Raw genomic sequence first — 21,627 nt, forward strand, 5'->3', positions numbered from 1 at the left:
TCTCTGTGAACCGTAGTTTATGGAAATGAACTTATACTAGGCCCTGTATGTAATTTACAGACAATTAGACTGATGGATCATAATGTAAATTAAGAAAAATAAAAATTGAGAGTGTTTTTTTTTAATTTACAATTAATCATAATCACAAGGCTTCAGATTGATGCGTGCTAATATGTCGAATAAAAGGCTTTAGTTTAGGCCACTTTTTTATGTGATTGCTAGGCTATCACTTTAAGTAACGTTTATTTTAAGTGAGGATTAATCTCTAGAGTACAATTTGAAAATATCTTACTCGTATTAAAAAAAAATATGTTGCCTCTAAAGATCGTGGCTTGTCCCCTGAAGCCAATTCTGTAGCCTATAGAGTAATACACCATTAACGTCTACGAAAAGATCCATAAAACTTCCTTCCAAAAGCCAACTGCAAAAATTTATGAGACAAATATGCAAGAATGTCTGCTGGAAAACTGGTATGGACTGTCAAAAATGGCCAAAGAGTCAGTTGTGTTTTACTGAAAACCATGTGCATTTTGAGCAGTGTTGCTTTTCTTTGTTGTAACCTCAGGAAAAAAGAGCACGATCTTAAATGGGATTATATGAATCAAAAGAATATTTGTTAGAAATATTACAGCTGTGACTTTCAACTTGGTTCTACTATTTTTAAAGGAAACTATTATCACAATTGTTCCTTTTGATTCTATTTTAAACAAACAAATAAAAATTGATGCCTAAACATCACTTTGATTCCTAAACAGATTGTTTGAAGCACTTTGATAAGTTGTATAAAGCAATTTTTAAAATTAACAAATAGTTGATGATTTCGCAATTGATTTTGTATACATTTGAAAACAATGTAAGCAAAGTATAAATACAAACTTCCTGTATATCAAACTAAAGAAAATAAATTGACTGTTTAAAATATAATGAAATTAATTCTTGACAATATGACCAATTTTTGATTTTTCAATGTGATAATGATAAAAGAGAAACTTTGAAATATGTTTTGTTTTCAGTAAAGAGCAAGTGACGTTCTGGCTTTTAGATGATTTAGAGTACGGTAGCCCTAAATTTATTTGTCAAAGTTTCTGCCCGCTGGAAGTTTGCCTTGATTATTGATTTCAATATCTGCTTGTGATAGGATTCTTCTATTCATCCATAGTAGTTGATGTGAGTAGTTGATCTTTATTTTTGATGTGATTATTCGTTTTTGTATACGAAATGAATATATTGAAAACAGGTAAAACTTTTAATAAGATACCCTTTTAAAAGGGTTTTGTTAGATACCCCTCTTTTTTACCCTGCGAAATCAAATAAAATAAGAATTTTTTTTTAGCAAGATACGGACAAAACGTTCAAGTCATTGGACGTAAATTGCTTTCTTTTCTCGAGTGTTAAGAAGATTATGTTGGACTAAACTCACAAATTTCGTTTTTGTCAAACGCAAAACGTAAGTTCAATCGGCGAAGAAGGCTAGCTTAGGGGAACACCACCCATCATCAAGCTCACTGCAATCGAAGTATGATAAAAGAAGCAAATAACTTCATGAGTATTTTTGTTGTTCAAATTCATGGAAATTTAGTTTTATTTTTCTGTGTTCCAGCGGTAAAATTCTAGTCGAATTACTTTATGCTATCTTTGAAGCTTTGTTAGGTCAGAAAAATGAAACTTTCAGGGATTGATTTACAGACTAAAGTATGTCCCGGGAAGGTATTTTGAAGTAATTACCTCAACTCCTTCTCCCTCTACAGGGCACTGACGTTGGATGACCTTTAAAAACATTTGTTTTATAAAAATGAAACCTTGCAAAATAGGTCTTCTGCTTAGATGAAGTACAATAAAAGTTCTTAAGCCGAACTGGCCAGCCATGACAAAAAAAAAAAAAAAAAAAAACAAACAAACAAAGAGAGGTGAAACTCAATGAAAAGACAACAAACGGGACTGCGGCCAGTTGAGAGAAAATATGAAAACAACGCAGATATTTCGCCTGTATATAAACTAGGCGTCCTTAAAATCTTAATTCCCTTATTGATTATTGGTTCATTTTTCAAAAGACAATATAAATTGGGTCAATATTAAAATTTACCGTGTCCCTATTTATTGACAGATTAGCAAACATATGTTTTTTAGTTTTTATAGTCTCTCTCGCCCTCTGAGGAAAACCCCTATCATTAAAAATAGCCATGGCCTCATCAAATTGTACAAAATGTTCAGGATGAAAGAACGTAAGTTCAGCCAGAGCCGAAACAATAGTTTCAGGAGGCTTGCTTAATTGTAGCGTTTTTTCTATTGAGTTGTGATGTTCAGTAAATCTTTCAAGAAATTGTTGGTGAGTTCTACCAATATAAAATTTTCACAGGAACAAAGAATTTTATGCACCCCACTAACTCAATCTTCCCGGATTAAATCCTTCCCGGAATTAAGCAAACTACCTAGTGGTCTCACCGATCGGAAACATGCATCAATGTTATGTTCAAGCAAAATTCGTTTAAGCATCTCCCGCAAAATAGGTACATAAGGCAAAGAAATAAAACTTTTAGACACATTTAATTCTGAAGACTGCGAAACTCCAATAATCCTATTGTTTTGCTTAATGTGTCTATTGTATTATTTTATCAATGAATTTGATCGAATAACTATTACAAAATAAAATATTCCTCATGTACAATTCAGAATCTAAAAATTTGTGGGAACAAACTCTGAAAGCTCTATCCACCAGTGAAATCGTAACCCCTTATTTCACTGAAATAGGGTGACACAAATGAATATTCAAATACCTATCACTGTGTGTAGGCTTTCTTTATATTGAGAACAATAAATGGAAATCGCTTTTAATTAATAAGATATCAAGAAAAGGTAGTTGGTCATTTTCTTCAAACTCCATTTTAAATTTTATATTAATATCAAAACTATTTAAATGTTTAGGGAAAAAGTCTAGATAATCTAAACCGTGTTTCCAACTGCAAACCACATCGTCCATGAATCTGCCCCAGAAACGAGCGAAGAGCCTAAAACTGTGTATAGCGGAGGTTTCAATAAAGTCCATGAAAAGATTTGCCAACAAAGGAGAGAGGGATGCCCTCATAGTCAAAACAAGCACCTGTTTATAATATTCACCTCTAAAACCAAAATAAAGAGAATATTCATTTACAAGGATAAACAATTTCATTATGACATCAATTTCCAAACTAGCCATAGTCACATCTTGTATCAAATCAAAGTACTATTGTTATTTAATCTTTAATATATCTTCGTACTCTTTCACATTACAATCCGAATACATGGAAACCACATCAAAGCCGCAGAGAATTGAATTCTCCTCCAGTGTAAAATTTTTCAACTTATTAGTAAGATCAGTCGAATTTTTTAAATATAATTTTTGTGTTCCTAAAAGAGCACGCAATGACACCGACAACCCATTTACTAGTTTTGCAACAGGTGACGAGAAAGTTGATAAAATGGGACGGAGGGGGACTCCCGTCTTATGAATTTTGGGTAGACCATAGATCAAGGGTGCGGAATAACCTCTTGGTTAAAGTTTATTCTAAAATTGTGGGGTAATGTGTAAATTCTTTTTCAGAGACTCCAATACCTTTCTTATCGACTTTAACCAATAATCAATAAGGGTATTAAGATTTTACATAATCACCAGGGGAATAGATTACCTACTGGACCAAAAAGAGTTGCTTCAATTTATAGCTAACAAGAGAATTTTTTTTTTCGCAACAAAATAGTTAACCGAGTTTCAATTTTATAATTTTTTCTTCAGTTGCTTTGATGTTCTCATTGAAGTAACTCTAATAGCTTCTATTCCCTGCTTGGATCAGTAGCGACAATTGTATTTATTAATATTGGTGGTAGTTTTATTTGTTTTTAGTTCAGTGTTTTATCTTTGTTTCTCTTGTGTTGAGGACGCCTAGTTTGCATACAGGCGAAATATCCGCGTTGTTTTAGTCTTTCACCTTTTCTCTCTCTACTGTCTGTTTATTGTCTTTTCATTGAGTTTTACCTCTTTTTGTTGTTTTTTGTGATGAAGTACAAGAAAAGTATTTCTAGCGTTACAAGTTTGCTCAATCCCAATTTCTGATGTTTCAAACATCTCCAAATATATTTCCTAAATTTAGAAAAACTCATTGATATGGCTAAAATTTTACTCATATAAAATGAATTATATTTTCAGAATTAAAACAAGAGAAAAAGAAACTAAAAACTGAAAGTTAAGAAATAATGCTGTTTTGTCTAAACTACAACAGGACCTGTGAAGTTGGTATATTTCTAAGACATAGAAATCGCAAGAGGGTTAACATAGTAGCTTTTCAATACCTTACTTGACTGTGTTTTTGCTCTGGATTCATTACAGAAAGTGTTATTTTCCTAACCTAACCGCTTTCCAAGATAATAAAAAGTAGCTTGTCTAGAATTTTACCACCAATTCTATGCTTAATAGCTTTAAAATCAACTACATTCAAAGGTCGTAATGAAATAAAAAATGTAGTTCTGTCTGTCCTTGGGGCGTTAAAAAAAATTGACGATTGCTATTAGAACTTCTTATTCTGCGATATGTTTTTTATTATTTTTTTTTTTCAAATGTACAATAGAACTATCCTTTATCTGCCCATAAGGGAAGTTTTCAAAGCGTAATAAAATATGTTTAATCACCTTTAAATTATTAGTTATGTTTAACTGAAAAATTCAAACAAACTCTCAATAACTTTTGATACATCAAAAGTGTCTGAAGAAACTTTTTTTACAAATTAAATAAGCTGACGGTTCAAAATTTTCCAGTGGTCAAAAGTAAGTGAGGATACTTATAGTCTAAACGAACTTAACTTTTCCTTTTGGATTGGACGCTTGATTTGATCTGGAAGAAAAAGCGGAGCGTGAGAAGACTAGTGAATTATCCATTCTTTCAAATTAAGGAGAAGAAGTTAAAAAGTGTACCAGTATCTTTACTGAAGTTGAAATTTAACAAAAGGAGAGCCAAGGTGGTTAATAAATTAAAACTAACTTCAATGCGAATTCAATTTACTGAGAGCCCCCACAGATTTCTTTACCAGGAGAGAAAGAAGAGGATAAATCAATGTTGGCTTAGTAGTAAAATTATAATACCTGTTTCTTTGCATTGCGGCAAAGCCATAGTGCACAATAGGCAATACCGTGGAGGGCTTAATCTTAATTTACCAACTATGAATTTTTTTTCTTCAAAAAATGAGTAAAATGTGTTATAAAATGATTCACTCTCCTTAGAAGGGAATTTTTACTTAAAGTAAAGGAACCAAGAAAAGGGAGATTTTATTTAAAGCCCTAGTATTATTAGAAAATTTTAAAACAACAGATTAGTGTAATGTGGTCTATGCAAGAAGAGCGCACATTTTCGTTAGCCTAGGGTCAGTGCAAGGTCTTGGTCCAAACCTGGTTAAAAGTAATCTTGTTATTAATATAAATAAGCTGATCAAAGTGTCGATTATTTGTATAAAGTCGATTTTTGCATTATTGTTTCATATCTTTTATAGTATACAATACATTGACCATTTCAGCAAAATTATTGTAGAGGAACTGGTATACCTGTAAAATATAATATGAGAAGCTTTGTCATGTTTCCAAAATAAGTCCATATATTTAAAATCAAATGTATGTCTCTGTGTGCTCTCTATATTACTACACTCGTCATCCGATCACCAAGAAACCTCAATAAGTCGTTGATTACACTCTTGCGAAGGTTTAAGGTATAAATACACTCTCCTCCTCCTAAGGCCATCTTAATCTTTGTAACACTTTGTGCGCTGTCTGAAACTAGAGACCCATGAACACATACTTGACAGTTGCTTCCGTTCGCATTATTTGCATTTTTTGGATATTTATTGTCCAATAACGCTGGACGGGAAAGTTAACAATCCTAACCCAATTTTTCAAAAACTTTTAGTTTAAAAATATGGTCGTTATTTTATTTATTTATTTATTAATACCAAATATGGTAAGCTTTCAAGCTTGTCGCAGTAAACATAATAAAAAGAAATTTATATGTAGAGAAAAATTTTTGAGGGAGAGAATTTTCCGCAGAGGGGAATTTTTCTGGGGGAAAAATGTCTGTGGGGGATTTTTCAAATACTTTATTGAGACTTTTTACAGTGCTTTAACTTACAATGTAATTTGTAACCAATGTCGTAAACTCTTGTACTTGTGAGTTGTGAGGGATTGTGTCAAGCGAGTATCATTATTTCTAGGCGTAATTAATTATTCTTGACTACTTTTCAATTTTTAAATCTAGTGAAACTTTCTTCGGGTCATAGTGTAGGAATACGCATAAACTATTGGTGAGGGAGCTTGCAGAAATAATCTTTGAAATTGTGGTAATCGTTGAAACTTTGATTTTTGAAATCAATAGCTATTGTCAAGTTAAAAAAATAGGAAATGATTTATAACCCAGGAATAGGGCTGAGTGCTACAAAATGAATTACTGGAATCAGTAACAACAATACCACCGCCAGCTGCAGATAAATTACATGATAGGCTACTTTTATTTTCAAACAGTTCGTGATCACGAACTCTAAGTAAGGAACGACGTGGCTAAATAGTAAGCGAAACAAATTAAACAATTCGTATAAATAGGTAAAAATGAGGAATACTACCATTTAAATCTCGTGAAAAGAAAGCTCTTTCTAGTGCTTGTCCTCCTCTTGAAACATGTGGTGATGCTCATTGTGAGCGTCCCCAACCTCTCCGTCTTTGTTTCAGTAAGCATGTAAATGTAATTTTTTATGTTGCATAGAAACATATTTTCTGCATTAAGAGGGTGGTATCATCCCACCCGCACCAATATTACAGACGTAATACAAAAACATTCCTGAGAATCAAGACGTGTTAGAGATTGATTTCTACCCCCTCCCCCTCTCTGACCTCCTAATATATTTATCTGAAGGACCACGGATACTTACTAAAATTTGGGCATAGAAGCACACTTTTTGATGTTTCAAGCATCAAAGCCTCCTGTCTACACAAAGGTCCACCGGCCCTGCTGCTCCACGATCTATTTTCGCTACTTAAAAAAATCGGTATTACTCTCAAGTTCCTTTCGAATTAACATCCTTCCGATATTCTAGGGCCGTTGGTTCATACAATCACCCCCGGAGAAAGAAAACAAACAAAAAATACTCATCTATAATCATGCTTCTAGGAACAAATCAGCTTCAGATTTTGATGTATTTTTATTGGAACGGCTAAAGATATCAATTTGAAACTTTCAGTATAGGAAATGTTGAACCGAGTAAAAAGATAGTATATGCATCCAGGAAGTGAAAAAGGCATATCTTCAATATTTCGGGAACAACTGACTGCATTAAGTTGAAACATTCAGGAAATGTTGAATTGGTTTTAGACTAAATAAAAAGATAACAATATTTGCATCAAGGTTGTCAAAAGGGCGTGCATTTAATACATCAGGAATGCCTGATGGAATTAAGTTGGAAAAATTCAGGGAATGCTGAAGGGATATTGAACTAAATCAAAAGACACTGAATGCACCCATGTGCTCAAAAGGGTCTATCTACAATATATCAGGAATGGCTAGGGGCATTCAATTGAAACTCATGGGATGTTGAACTAGATCTATAGACCCTGTGTGTACCTATGTTTTTAGAAGCGTGCATCTGTATTATTTCAGGAACGGCTAGGTGTGTTAATTTGGAACTTTCACTGCTTGACAAGATAAATTAAAATGCACTATCCACTTCCAGGTTGTCAAAAGGGCGTACTTGCAACATCTTGGAAACAGCGAAGGATATTAAGTTGAAACTTTCGGGAAATGTTGAGGAGGATATTGAACAAAATTGGAAGACATTACCCACATCTGGGTTGTCCAATGAGCGTATTTGCAATATCTCAAGTATGGCAGGGTATACCTGGGGCTTAAGGGACCCAGTTGAAACTTTGAGGAAATGTTCGACTGGAAGACCAAATAGATTTTAAATTTTGATTCGGGGAGGGGAGGGGGTAATATAGAGTTAACAAAGGACAAAAAAATCCTATAAATAAAAATATCCTAAAATAAAAAATATATTAAAATAAATAAAGTATGGTTTCTATGGATTCTTAGCATGGATGTTTCTTTTTTCTGTTGATCTGATTAAATTTTAGCCCTGGAAAACACCTCAACTAAAATTTCAGGACTAGGGGAACTTCAACTGGAGACAAATCTGGTTGCGTTGATTCTTTGTGTCTTCTTTCTTCTTTTTTTTTTAAACAAAAAGTCAACTCTTTTTCATAAACGAGCTCAATATACATTTATAGAAACAAACAAGCAGTTAAAGCATATCTTACACAATAAGATTCTTATGATTAAATGGTCGATAAGTATGTGTGTAAACTCTGGTATGTACCATGATTGGGCTCTAACGCTATCCAGGTTTCCATTTTAATTTATTTGAGTAATATTTCTCGTTCCCGCCCATTCAAAGTTCTGTTGTACAACTATTTTAAAAAATTGTTTCAAATTTTGTCTAAGTGAAATGTTCTATTTCGAAGCTAAAGTTTGAAGAAATAAAATAGCTTTAAATACTGATAGAACTTTATTTTATCTCTCGAAAACCTAAAGAAAGTTTCCATATTTTTCATAGATTTTTGGGAAATGATGCCGTAGATCGTGATTTTGGAGCACAGAAGTTCCTTTTTCCCCCTAAAATTTGGATTTTGATGTTTATTGTATTGTAGTGGTCTAATACCATGGAAATTAAGCGATAAGACATGTACTTCTATATCCAAGAATGAGTTCTGTGCAAAAAAATTATTTCTAAAGTCATCGCACATTGGTTTCCTTGACATCCTACAAGTAATTTTTTTTCTAGCCAGGTAGAATTTTTTTTAACCCCAGATTTTCAGATTGCAGATAATAGCTTACAACAGTCATAACGCATCAGAAACCGTGATACAGGAGCATACAAATTTATTCTCCGTGAAATGTAGCTACGTGTGTTGCTCCGCAACTGTGATTACGGCATAGGCGTAGACAGAATTTTGTTTAGGGGGGGGGGAGCTGATTATGTGACAGAAAGAAGCTAAGATTATATCAATAGTTAACAAAAATTTACGTTGGTACCAAGATCTGTTTGACTCTTTCTCTCAACTCTACTTTATTAAACAGTAAAAAACTTTAGCGTAAAGAGCAGGGCGTTGCAAAGGGAACGTTTTGAGAAAAGATGGGTGAGGGGAAGCCTAGTTGCCCTCCAATTTTTCGGTTACTTAAAAAGGCAACAAGAACTGTTCAGTTTAAACGAAAGTTTTTATTAGTAATAAATATGCTTAACATAAGAATTAACTTACGTAACGAGCTTCTATATTCTTATATCTTTATTATGTACTAGCTGGGTCCCGGCAGCTTCACCGCTGGGCCCCAGCACGGCATGTGGTAGGCTTCAATATATGAATTCTTATTGGCCCTTGTGTTCTAATGCAGTTTTTTCAAAGATTTTTGATTATTATTAAAGTAAGTCAAATTTTTAACAATGATATCTATTAAGCTTCAAAATTTTGGATTTCTGTGGCAGACTGGCACCAAGAGGAAGACACTGAGTTTGAACTATAGAGTAAACCACATAAGGGCCGGGGTCTAAAACATATAGAATAGGAGAGTCGAGGTACTCTCTCCCAAAAAATACAAAATTTATCTTTCTATGTTTTTGAGACTATTCTTACACAAAATTTACTCGAATCTCGGTATTTTTCTAGCAGTTCTTAACAAAAGCTTGTTATGAATGAAGTTCTTTGAGAAGCACTCAACTAGGCCTACTTTAAAGTCTACATATGAGCACGCCTACTGTCAAATAGTACCATGTTTTGTCCAATTTCTTTATTACTAGGCTGCTGCTACTAACAAGAGGGATCATGGTGATGACCTTTACCCATTGCTAACATATAGTACTGGTTATTGGGAAAGTGCAAAGATATTCTCGGGGATGGGTCTGGTGGAGAACTTTTTTTGGGGGAAGGGCATGGGAGGAAGAACTGGATTTCCTAGCATTAATTGAAAAACTATCAGAAATTAAATCAATTTCTGTCTTGTAATTCTGTCTGCCAAAAATCTCTTCAAATCATTTATTCTGCGCCCAGTAAGACTCAATTCTACTCCTTAACACACAAATTTGTATTTCTAAATTGTATTATTTAGTTGTATTTGCATATACAAACTCGTTATATTTTAGCCCTCTGTTTTTCAGATTTAAACAACTGAAACCTTAGAAATGTCTCTTTTTAGCCAAAAAACACTTATTTCCTTTCTCCTCTAGAATTTTATTTTCTTGGACATAAATCCCTTCAAACCCCATTTTTCTCATTTCACCGACATACCTGTGAGGTTCGATTAAACTCCTTTATAATCGGTAATTTATGGTTTTTTAGTACTTGTATATTATACGGCAAACAATAAAGTTTGACTCTTTCTCATAACTCTACTTAAAAAAAAAAACTTTAGCGTAAAGAGCGAGGCATTGAGGAGGGGACAGCCCCTTTCATTTATAGAATATTTCTGTTCGTTTTAAGTTTTAATGTTGCTTCTTACTTGCAGTTAAAAAACTTGTTTTTTTATTTGATTTCCAAAAGTTTTTTAATTAATACATGTTTTGATTTTGGCTTACCGCGCATGAACAATTGAAAAGAAATTTGCTTTTCTTTTTTTTTTGGCTAAATGGCTTTCTCATAGCTTATATTGGACAATTTTTATAAAATAAAAGAGTGGCGGAGGAGGCCTAGTTGCCCTCCAATTTTTGGTTGCTTAAAAAGGCAACTAGAACCTTGTATTTTTTAACGAACGTTTTTATTTGTAATAAATATACATAACTTACGAATTAGCTTGCGTAACGAACTTCTTTGTTTGTATGTTTTATGACATACATGAGGGGGTTCTTCCCTCGTCAATACCTTGCTCTTTACATTAAAGCTGGAATTTTGTCCCAGTTCTCCTATCTACAAAAATATGGAACTTCGTATTTTTTGCCAGAAGACTGATCACGGATGCGTGTTTATTGGATTTATTTTTATTTATTTTTTCTCAGGAGTCATCGTATTGACCAAATGGTCGTAGAATGTCACAAGAGGGCTCATTCTGACGGAAATGAAAAGTTCTCGTGCCCTTTTGAAGTGAACAAAAAATTGGAGGGCACCTAGGAGCTGCATTAGAACATAAAAAGAACAGAGATTATTACGCATATGAGGGGTTCTTCTCCTAAATACCCCGCTCTTTAAGCTAAGGTATTTTTAGTAACTTGAACTATTTATTCTACGGCCTGTCTGATTCAGGGGTCATTCTTAAACAATTGGGACAAAATTTAAGCTTTAGTGTAAAGAGCGAGATATTAACGAGGGAACTAACCCCCTCATATACATAATAAAATATAAGAATATAGAAGTTCGTTACGTATTTAATTCTTAAGTTACATATATTAATTACTAATAAAAACGTTTGTTAAACATTAAAAGATCTAGTCGCCTTTTTAAATAACCGAAAAATTGGAGGGTAACTAGACCTCCTCCCCCACCCCTCTTTTCTCAAAATCGTCTGATCAAAACTAACAGAAAGCCATTTAACCAAAAAAAGAATTAATATACAAATTTCATTTTAACAATATATATGCGGAGACCCAAAATCAAACATGTATTAATTCAAAAACGTTCAGAAATTAAATTTAAAAAAATTAGTTTTACTGCGTGTATGAAAGGGGCTGTTCCCTCTTCAACGCCCCGTTCTTTGAGAGAAAATTTCAAAATACGGAAAGTTTATTTTTTGTAATAAATAAAAAAACTAACCCTTTCTATATCACAAACAAAATCTTATCAAACTGAAGCTGAGTGATTACTACTATAATATACTTACCAAAGGGTGCACACGCGACACAAACCGATTTTCTTGGACATGATTCAAGAAGGATGTGTCTGCATTGCGCAATGTCAAGACAGAGAAAAGTAACATATATGGGAAATATTGGAGCATATATTTGTAAAGAAGGCACGGGGGAGAGTATTTAAATTGTTTGAAGTCGATAACAATTCTCATTTCATAATATGGAGAATAATTGTACCTAAAATATTTTGAATGCAGACCCGCTATACTTAATTTTCTTCTTTGATACTTAGTTTAATATGGCTTCCAAATATAAGGAATGGAAAAAGGGCAAAGAATGATCGACGGAGGTGGAGGGGGGAGAATATCCTCTTATAAAGCAAGTATGGGCTCTGCTTCTGTATTAATGATTTTGAGCTGACTGCTTAAATTGGTTAAGACTTAGATTAAAACTTAAAATGAAAGAAATTATTGAGTATGTGAGGGCGATCGCCCTCTTCTCAAAACCTCACTCTTTACACTAAAGTCCCTCGTCAATACCTGGCTCTTTACATTAAAGCTGGAATTTTGTCCCAGTTCTTTAAAAATTACCCTTGAATCTCAAAGGCTAAAGTACTTTGATGGTGGAAACATCACTACAAATGCGTTATATTTCCCAGGCATTCCCTAATCAAATAGTTCGTGGTAATGAACTGTAGTAAGGAGCGACCCGGCTCAATAGTAAACAAAACTCTAAAAAACGAAATTTTGATACTAAAAGATACATCAGAAGAATTGGATTTTTATGCTGATTTAAATATATAAGTTTCATCAAATTTAGTCTTTGTCATCAAAAGTTACGAGCCTGAGAAAATTTGCCTTGTTTTGGAAAAGGGGAAAACACCCCCTGAAAGTCATAGAATCTTAACGAAAATCACATCATCGTATTTAGCATATCAGAGAACCTAAATGAAAAATTTTGAAGCTCCTATCTACAAAAATATGGAACTTCGTATTTTTTTGCCAGAAGACTGATCACGGATGCGTGTTTATTGGGTTTATTTTTATTTATTTTTTCCCATGAGTCATCGTATTGACCAAATGGTCGTAGAATGTCACAAGAGGGCTCATTCTGACGGAAATGAAAAGTTCTAGTGCCCTTTTGAAGTGAACAAAAAATTGGAGGGCACCTAGGAGCTGCATTAGAACATAAAACGAACAGAGATTATTACACATATAAGGGGTTCTTCTCCTAAATACCCCGCTCTTTAAGCTAAGGTATTTTTAGTAACTTGAACTATTTATTCTACGGCCTGCCTGATTCAGGGGTCATTCTTAAACAATTGGGACAAAATTTAAGCTTTAGTGTAAAGAGCGAGATATTAACGAGGGAACTAACACCCTCATATACATAATAAAATATAAGAATATAGAAGTTCGTTACGTAAATTAATTCTTAAGTTACATATATTAATTGCTAATAAAAACGTTTGTTAAAAATTAAAAAATCTAGTTGCCTTTTTAAATAACCGAAAAATTGGAGGGTAACTAGACCTCCTCCCCCACCCCTCTTTTCTCAAAATCGTCTGATCAAAACTAATAGAAAGCCATTTAACCAAAAAAAGAATTAATATGCAAATTTCATTTTAACAATATATATGCGGAGACCCAAAATCAAACATGTATTAATTCAAAAACGTTCAGAAATTAAATTAGAAAAACGTTCTGGGAATTGTACCTAAAATATTTTGAATGCAGACCCGCTATACTTAATTTTTATATATACTTAAATTATACTTAGATTTTTTGTTCCAGTTATTTAGGAACGACTCCTGACTCATAGAAGCCATTTAATTAAAATAGTAAGCTCTTTTAAAAGCTCTAAGGAAAACTTTAGCGTAAATGGTGAGATACTTACCTTATATAGGCTAATCAATTGTTTCTACTCGTTTTAAGTTACTCTTTACTTGTAGTTAAAAAAATTGTTTTTTAAAATTTAATTTCTGATCTTTTTATGAATAAAGCTGGGAAATCCGGATCTTCTTCCATATAAATTTCCATTCCCACAAAAAATTTTCCATAGAAAGATTCTCCCACATACCCCCTCCCTCAACCAGAAACCCCCCTGAAAAACGTTTGTGTACTTCCAACATCTAAAGAATGAGCAAAGTTCATAGGTTGCAGCCCGGGCATGTGGGAAGTCAAGCTGTCCTCAAAGACAGAGTTATTAGATTTTTCAACTATGATGAAAAAATAGCTATCTTAAAATTTTGATCGGGTGATTTTAGGAAAAAAGCAGGTGGGGGTTAACTGCCATTCAGTGTTTTTGGTCACTTGAAAAGGGCACTAGAACTTTTTATTTTCGATCAAATGTGCCATCTCCCAATATTCTGTGATCAATGCTCTAATAGATCACCCCTGGGGGAAACAAACAAATTCCAGCAAAAATGCAAAATTTCACATTTTGTACATCGGAGTACGGGCCCCTGATAACCCCCCCCCCTGATAACTTGGTTCTAGAGAAATAAACAAAAAATGAAAAACAATTTGTTGCCCTTTTTTGGGTGCCTGTCAACAGATTTTGCCCTTAAATAAGGAAATTATAAGTTCTAATTTGTGACTGAGTGATCCCTAGCCAGTTTTCGAAAAACAATTTTTTTTTTATCTTAAATATGTATTTGTTTACTAGCAATTAATGCAGTTACTAGAACAAAAGAAAGCTCGTATAATTATAGAAAACACAAGGAAAATACCTTAATAAAGGAGAATTTCGGTGAGCATATGCTGTCAACTTAATGCTTGCATTGCAAGAGTACCCATGAGCTGATATATGAAGACATTATAATCAGAAATGTTTCCTCTGAACGGAATGCTGGAAATTTCGGTATTTTCTCCTTGAACGGAAAAGTGTTTTGAGTTTTATTATCAATTTGTTTCAGGGCTGATTGTATTTATCTAGTTGTCACTTTGAAAAATATTTAATTTTTACAGTTATGAAGCATAAAGATGTCGTATATACTGGATTTTGGTATTAAAAATTAAACTAAAAATATGTTATTAAGCATTTTTAGTTTATGAGCTACCTCAACAATATGTTCTTTGATATGCTGAATCTGATGGTGTGAATTCCATGACTTCAAGAGGTCTTAACCTCTTTTTCTGAAAATCAGACAAATTTTCTCAAACTCGCAGCTTTTGATGGGTAAGACTAAACTTATATATTTAGAATCAACATTATAAGCATATTCTTTAGATTTATCTATTGGTATCAAACTTCCATTTTTTAGAGTTTTGGTTACTATTGAGCCGGGTCACTATTTATTTACAGTTCGACACCATTAACTGTTTAATTACTCATCAAAATCTAAACAGAGATCATTGAAATATTGATCGTTGTTTCTGCATTACCAGAAGTATTGTATTTATAAAACTTCACAGTTTCATGAAATGTATTTAAATATATAGAAAATACTTGTTTAGCTAGGGTAAAGAGCATGTTTAAAACTTAAAACAAATATGGAATATTCTGTATATAAGGGGGACTACCCCCATTCTCAACACGCCTCTTTCATATACGAAGTAATTTCTGTTCGTTTTAAGTTTTAATGTCGCTCCTTACTTTCAGTTAAAAAAACTTGCTTTTTTTTATTTAATTTCTGAACGTTTTTGAATCAATGCATGTTTTGATTTTGGCTCTCCGCAGAGGAATAATCAAAACGAAATTTGTATATTTTTTTTTTTTTGGCTAAGTGGCTTTCTCATAATTTTGATCAAATGATTTTGAGAAAAAAAGAGCGGGGGAGGAAGCCTAGTTGCCCTCCGATTTTTTGGTTAATTAAAAAGGCAAGCCAAGCAAGGGAAAACAATCCCTATGAAGTTTTGACCCAATCCTAAACCTATAATAAGCCCTTTTCCTTTAGTAAAACCTATGCCAAATTAATTTACATTCTATTAAGCCTTTGCCTCAGGAACTTGTATGGGACATTTTAGGGGTTATTAGATATTGGATAAACAAAAAGTGCTTGGGGGGCAGGTTGCCTTGTTCTAATTTTTGAGAATAAAAGGTTCAAACAAGATGAAACCTGTCTGCCTTTCAACATGCCAGCCTTGAAAAACTTGTTTTGTGCAAAAGTTTTTAATATTAATTTCCTTTCATTTTTTTATTGACTTATTTTTATAACACTTGGCATTTGCCAGATGATATAGCGATCGCAATTTCTACTTCGGCGTAAAGAATGGGGATAAGGAAAGAGTAGGCTAGTCTAATAATTTCTATTTATTTTAACTTTTAATGTTGCTCCTTACTTTCAGTTGATTTTTTTTTATTTTTAATTCAATGACATTAAAAAGTGACGTGAAGATTTTAACTTAAAAACTTCTATAAATTTAACTTTCCTATATATGAGAGAGGCTGTCTCTTTAAGTTTGACTTTTGTATCGCAATGCTCTAAGAATGAACATTCTATCATAAAACCAGTGATAAAAAGCTGCGATTTAAAAAAAAAAAAATGCAATTTTCAATTTTAAAAAGATGCTTCATGGATGATAAGACTTATTTGGTTATATTTGTCTAAAGCAAAAAAAAAAAAAAAAAAAAAATCCTCAAACAGTTCGTGGTAACGACCTGTAGTAAGGAGCGACCCAGCTCAATAGTAAACGAAACTCTAAAAAACGGAACTTCGATGCTAAAAGATATATCAAAAGAATTGGATTTTTATGCTGATTTTAAATATATAAGTTTCATCAAATTTAGTCTTTGTCATCAAAAGTTATGAGCCTGAGAAAATTTGCCTTATTTTGAAATATAGGGAGAAACACCCCTTAAAAGTCATAGGATCTTAACAAAAATCGTGCCATCGCATTCAGCGTGTCAGAAAACGTTTTAAAAAATTTAAACCTTTGAAAAAATTTTAAGGTCCAATCTACAAAATGTGGAATTTCGTATTTTTTGCCAGAAGACAGATCACGGGTGTGTTTTTGTTTGTTTGTTTTTTTCCCATGAGTGATCGTATCAACCACGTGGTCCTAGAGTGTTGCAAGAGGGCTCATCCTAACGGAAATGAAAAATTCTAGTGCCCTTTTTCAGTGACCAAAAAATTGGAAGCCACCTAGCCCCCTCCCACGCTCATTTTTTCCCAAAGTCAACGGATTAAAATTTTTAGATAGCCATTTTGTTCCACATAGTCGAAAACCATAATAAATATGTCTTTGGGGACGACTTACTCCCCCACAGTCCCCGTGGGATGGGCTACGAGTTACAAACTTTGACCAGTGCTTACATATAGTAATGGTTATTGGGAAGTGTACAATCGTTTTCAGGGGGATTTTTTGGTTGGGGGGAGGGGTTGATAAGAGGGGGATATGCTTGGGGAACTTTCCATTGAGGAATTTGGCATGGGGGAAGAGAACAAAGAATTTGTGGTTTGAACATCTCAAAATAATTATTGTGTTTTTAACTCCAACAAGCTCCATATACCCTTGAAATAGATACAGAATATGTATGGTAAAATCGTCTATAAAATCCTTTCTCTAAGTAAAAAATAAGAATTAGTAATAATTTGTTTTTCTTCAGTTCCGCGTTTGCTTAATTTTTATCCTTTTTCTGGATGTCCTTAATATTTCCTTTAATTTTAGTAAAATATTATACTTTGACACTGTTTAACACACAAAAATAGGTAAATATTTGATTTTTCGATAACTCATCGTGAGCACAGTTTAATGCTATATATTCTCTCTACTTTGATCATGAGGAACAACACTGAAAGCAAAAATTTTTGTCAAATATCCACCTAGCGGAAAATACTTTTGTAAAAATAGATGGCACTAAAAAGCTGAAAACAGGTTTATTAACAGAATTAGAATTTAATAAATAAGTTTCGCCTTCTTTCTCTAAAACTACTATATTAAGGTTATCTTATGAGATGAATTTAATAAAAAAGTACGATTATTTCTACCATATGAATTTTTTGACAGAATTTTAAATTCTATTTCTTAAACTAATATTGAAGTAACTTGGCCATCTTATTTTTTAGAATATAAGATATTGATTTACATGCAGGTTTTCAAGGAGAAACATAAAACAATATGATAGGCAGCATCGCTCCATAATAGCTAGAAATATAATCAAAACTTTCAAAGAAGCTAGTTACATTCAATGAAAGTTCTAGTGCTCTTTTTAAGATTAAATAGAAAAAACAAGTTTTTTTTTAACTGAAAGTAAGGAGCGACATTAAAACTTAAAACGAACAGAAATTACTTCGTATATGAAAGAGGCTGCTTCCTCTTCAACGCCCCGCTCTTTACGCTAACTCTTTCTCTCAATTCTTCTTTTTAAAACAGTAAAAAACTTTAGCGTAAAGAGCGGGGCGTTGATGAGGAAACAGCCTCTTTCATATACGAAGTAATTTCTGTTCGTTTTAAGTTTTAATGTCGCTCCTTACTTTCAGTTAAAAAAACTTGTTTTTTTTTTTTAATTTCTGAACGTTTTTGAATCAATGCATTTTTTTATTTTGGCTCTCCGCAGAGGAATAATCAAAACGAAATTTGTATATATATATTTTTTTTTTTTGGCCAAATGGCTTTCTCATAATTTTGATCAAATGATTTTGAGAAAAAAAGAGCGGGGGAGGAAGCCTAGTTGCCCTCCGATTTTTTGGTTAATTAAAAAGGCAACTAGAACTTTTAATGTTTTACGAATCTTTTTATTAGTAAAAGATTTACGTAACTTATAAATTAGCTTACGTAAAGAACTTTTGTATTCTCATGTTTTTATTACATATATGAGGGGGTTCGCTCTCTCGTCAGTACCTCGCTCTTTACGCTAAAGCTTAAATTTTGTCCCAATTCATTAAGAATGACCCCTGAATCACAAAAGCCGTAGAATAAATAGTTGAAATTACTAAAAATACTTTAGCGTAAAGAGCGAGGTATTAGAAGGAGGTGAGCCCCTCATATGGGTAATAATTTCTGTTTCTGTTTTAAGTTTTAATGCTGTTCCTTACTTCCAGCTGAAAAACCTGACAAAATACATATAAACAAATTTTTTAATTTTTTTTTTCGTTATATTAGTCCCCCGACTCCCCCCTTCAAATTAAATACCCCTCCCTCCTCTGGCTATGGCCTTGAACATGCATTCTGGCTATGACCATGTCCATGTCATTTAATATGTTGGATTTCAAGTTAAATAAAGAGGCTTTTAACTATTATATTAACTATTATCTATATGTATAAAAATAAGTTGTCTGTGCGTTTGTGTGTCGGTCGAGTGACGTCATGTTTGTGTGTCGACTGACGTCATGTTTTCGACTGACGAAATTACAGACCGGGACATCGGGACACAAATGACGACCGGGACACCGGCACATCTATCTATATATATAAAAATAGGTTGTGTGTGTGTGTCTGTTGAGTGACGTCATGTTTGTTTGTCGACTGACGTCATGTTTTAGACTGACGAAATTACAGACCGGGACATCGGGACACAAATGACGACCGGGACACCGGCACATAGGGAATATAAATGACGACCGGGACACTCAAAGAGAAAGCGACCGGGACACAAGGAATGTTCGATTAGCAATCACCATCAACAAAGCACCGGGACACAAATGACGACCGGGACACAGGGAGTATAAATGACGACCAGGACATAAGTAAAAAAAACTAAAAAACTAAAAAAAAGGTAAAAACTACAAAAAAAATAAAAAGAAAAACGAAACTAAAAACTAATAAAAAAACTAAAACAGCTAAAAAACTAAAAAAACTAAAAAAGAAAAAAAAAGAAAAAAAGGAAAAAAAATTAAAAATGAAGGAGAAAAACAAAACTAAAAAAATAAAACTAAAAAAAAACTAAAAAGAAAAAAGAAAAATAACTAAAAAAACTAAAAAAAAAGTAAAACCAAAAAAAAACTAAAAAGAAAAAAAGGGGGAAAATGCAGAAATTTATTTCATCATATACCATTTCAAAAACGAATGTATATACAGACCGGGACACCGGGATACAAATGACGACCGGGACACAGGGAATATAAATGACGACCGGGACACAGGGACACAACTACAATGGGGACGCCGGGGGGCAGAGGGGGATATATAAATGACGACGGGGACACAGGGAATGTTCGATTAGCAATCACCATCAACAAAGCTCAAGGGCAATCATTAGAATCATGAGGTATAACTAAAAAAACTAAAAAAAGGTAAAAAACTAAAAACTAAAAAAAGACCAATTCAAAAACTAATGTATATACAGACCGGGACACCGGGACACAAATGACGCCCGGCACACTCAAAGAGAAATCACAGACTGGGACACCGGGACACAAATGACGACCGGGACACAGGGAATATAAATGACGACCGGGACACAGGGACAAAACTACAACGGGGACGCCGGGGGGCACAGGGGGATATATAAATGACGACGGCGACACAGGGAATGGTCGATTAGCAATCACCATCAACAAAGCTCAAGGGCAATTATTAGAATCATGAGGTATAGATCTGAATACGGATTCTTTTCCCATGGACCATTATATGTTGCATGTTCAAGAGTCAGTAAACCTGACAATCTATTTATATGCACAGACAATGGGACAGCAAAGAATGTTGTATATTCGCAAGTTTTACATAGTTAAAAACACACACACACACACATATATATATATATATATATATATATATATATATATATATATATATATATATATATATATATATATATATATATATATATATATATATCTACAATGGCGCGTAACTAATATGGCGCGTAACGACTTACGAGCGCGGGGGGGCTTGGGGGGGTGCGAAGCGCCCCCACCAACTAGGTTTTGGGGTGGCGCGAAGCGCCGCCCCAACAGCTAGTATTATATATAAACTATATAAGATCCTTTTCATCCACTCGTGTGTTAGTTTGGCTTGTCTAAGGAAAGTTTCTTCGTATGTTTGTATGTGTGCCTTAATAACCATTTCTGTATGAGTTTACTTATGTTTATATTCACGTATGTCTTCATTGTATATTTATGTGCATGTATTTTTCTTTTCTTTTTCTTTGTCCGGTTTCTTGAGCTACCCTGCTATTTATACATATTGTATACTTGTATATTTATACAGAGAACTATTACAGGAATAAGCAGTGACTTGTACCCAACGTGGTGTAAAGGATCCTATTGGCTCAGTTCTTATAAAAAAAAAATAAGCGGCATAAACCAGCTGATCGAACAAGGTAGTTCCTGCTTTGAATACTCCTGCACTGGAAGGAATTGGCAGACCCGTGAATGCTGCTATACTGATCTTTAATTGTCCAGAGGAAAGTGTTTCAAAATATATACAAGTGAAAATTATCGGTGGATCTGAGGATAAGATGTAAAATTGTTATATCTTTCTGAAATTTTTATAATAAAAGGAGAAAAAACAAATTCAGATTAAGTTTGTTTTAATAAACAGAGTAGGTCAGTGCACAGTTTTCGTTTCTTGAGGGGGCAGTGGGGGTGGGATTAAAATTAGAAGTAGCAAAATATTAGAAAATAACGGGAATATTTGATTGATTGATACCTGTGCTTTCAACATTCCACAAAAATAATAAGCAATGAAATAAACATAGCCACCACTAGAAGGCCAAATACCCTAACAAACAAACACAAAGTTGAATTCACAGAATTGATTTCCACTGTCTTGAAAAGATTTTCCCTATTGTTTCTACTTTGTACTTGTTTGTTATGGAAAGGCTGTGTGGCCTTCGTTGGTATTTTCGCCAAATACTCTAAAAATTAACTAAGAAGTCTCATGTCCTGCCGAATTTTACTGATTAATTGGTTTCTATC

General features: G+C 33.4%; 1 long non-coding RNA gene across 6 annotated transcripts in view; it reads left to right on the forward strand.

Moving 5' to 3' along the window:
- The window catches only part of LOC136040287 (uncharacterized), a 35,058-nt gene extending 13,832 nt beyond the window's left edge, over positions 1-21,226 (forward strand). For 2 of the 6 annotated variants that reach the window (XR_010620678.1, XR_010620680.1), the window contains exons 4-5: positions 1,014-1,167; positions 20,931-21,226. This is a non-coding gene — a long non-coding RNA (uncharacterized LOC136040287). Of the gene's footprint in view, positions 1-1,013; positions 1,168-7,730; positions 8,471-20,930 lie in introns of those variants that run through there. The other 4 variants (XR_010620677.1, XR_010620679.1, XR_010620681.1 and 1 more) reach the window with 3 other exon arrangements.
- Positions 21,227-21,627: the final 401 nt, after the last annotated feature.

This window comes from Artemia franciscana, chromosome 20 (assembly GCF_032884065.1).
Source record: "Artemia franciscana chromosome 20, ASM3288406v1, whole genome shotgun sequence".
Lineage (NCBI taxonomy): Eukaryota > Metazoa > Arthropoda > Branchiopoda > Anostraca > Artemiidae > Artemia > Artemia franciscana.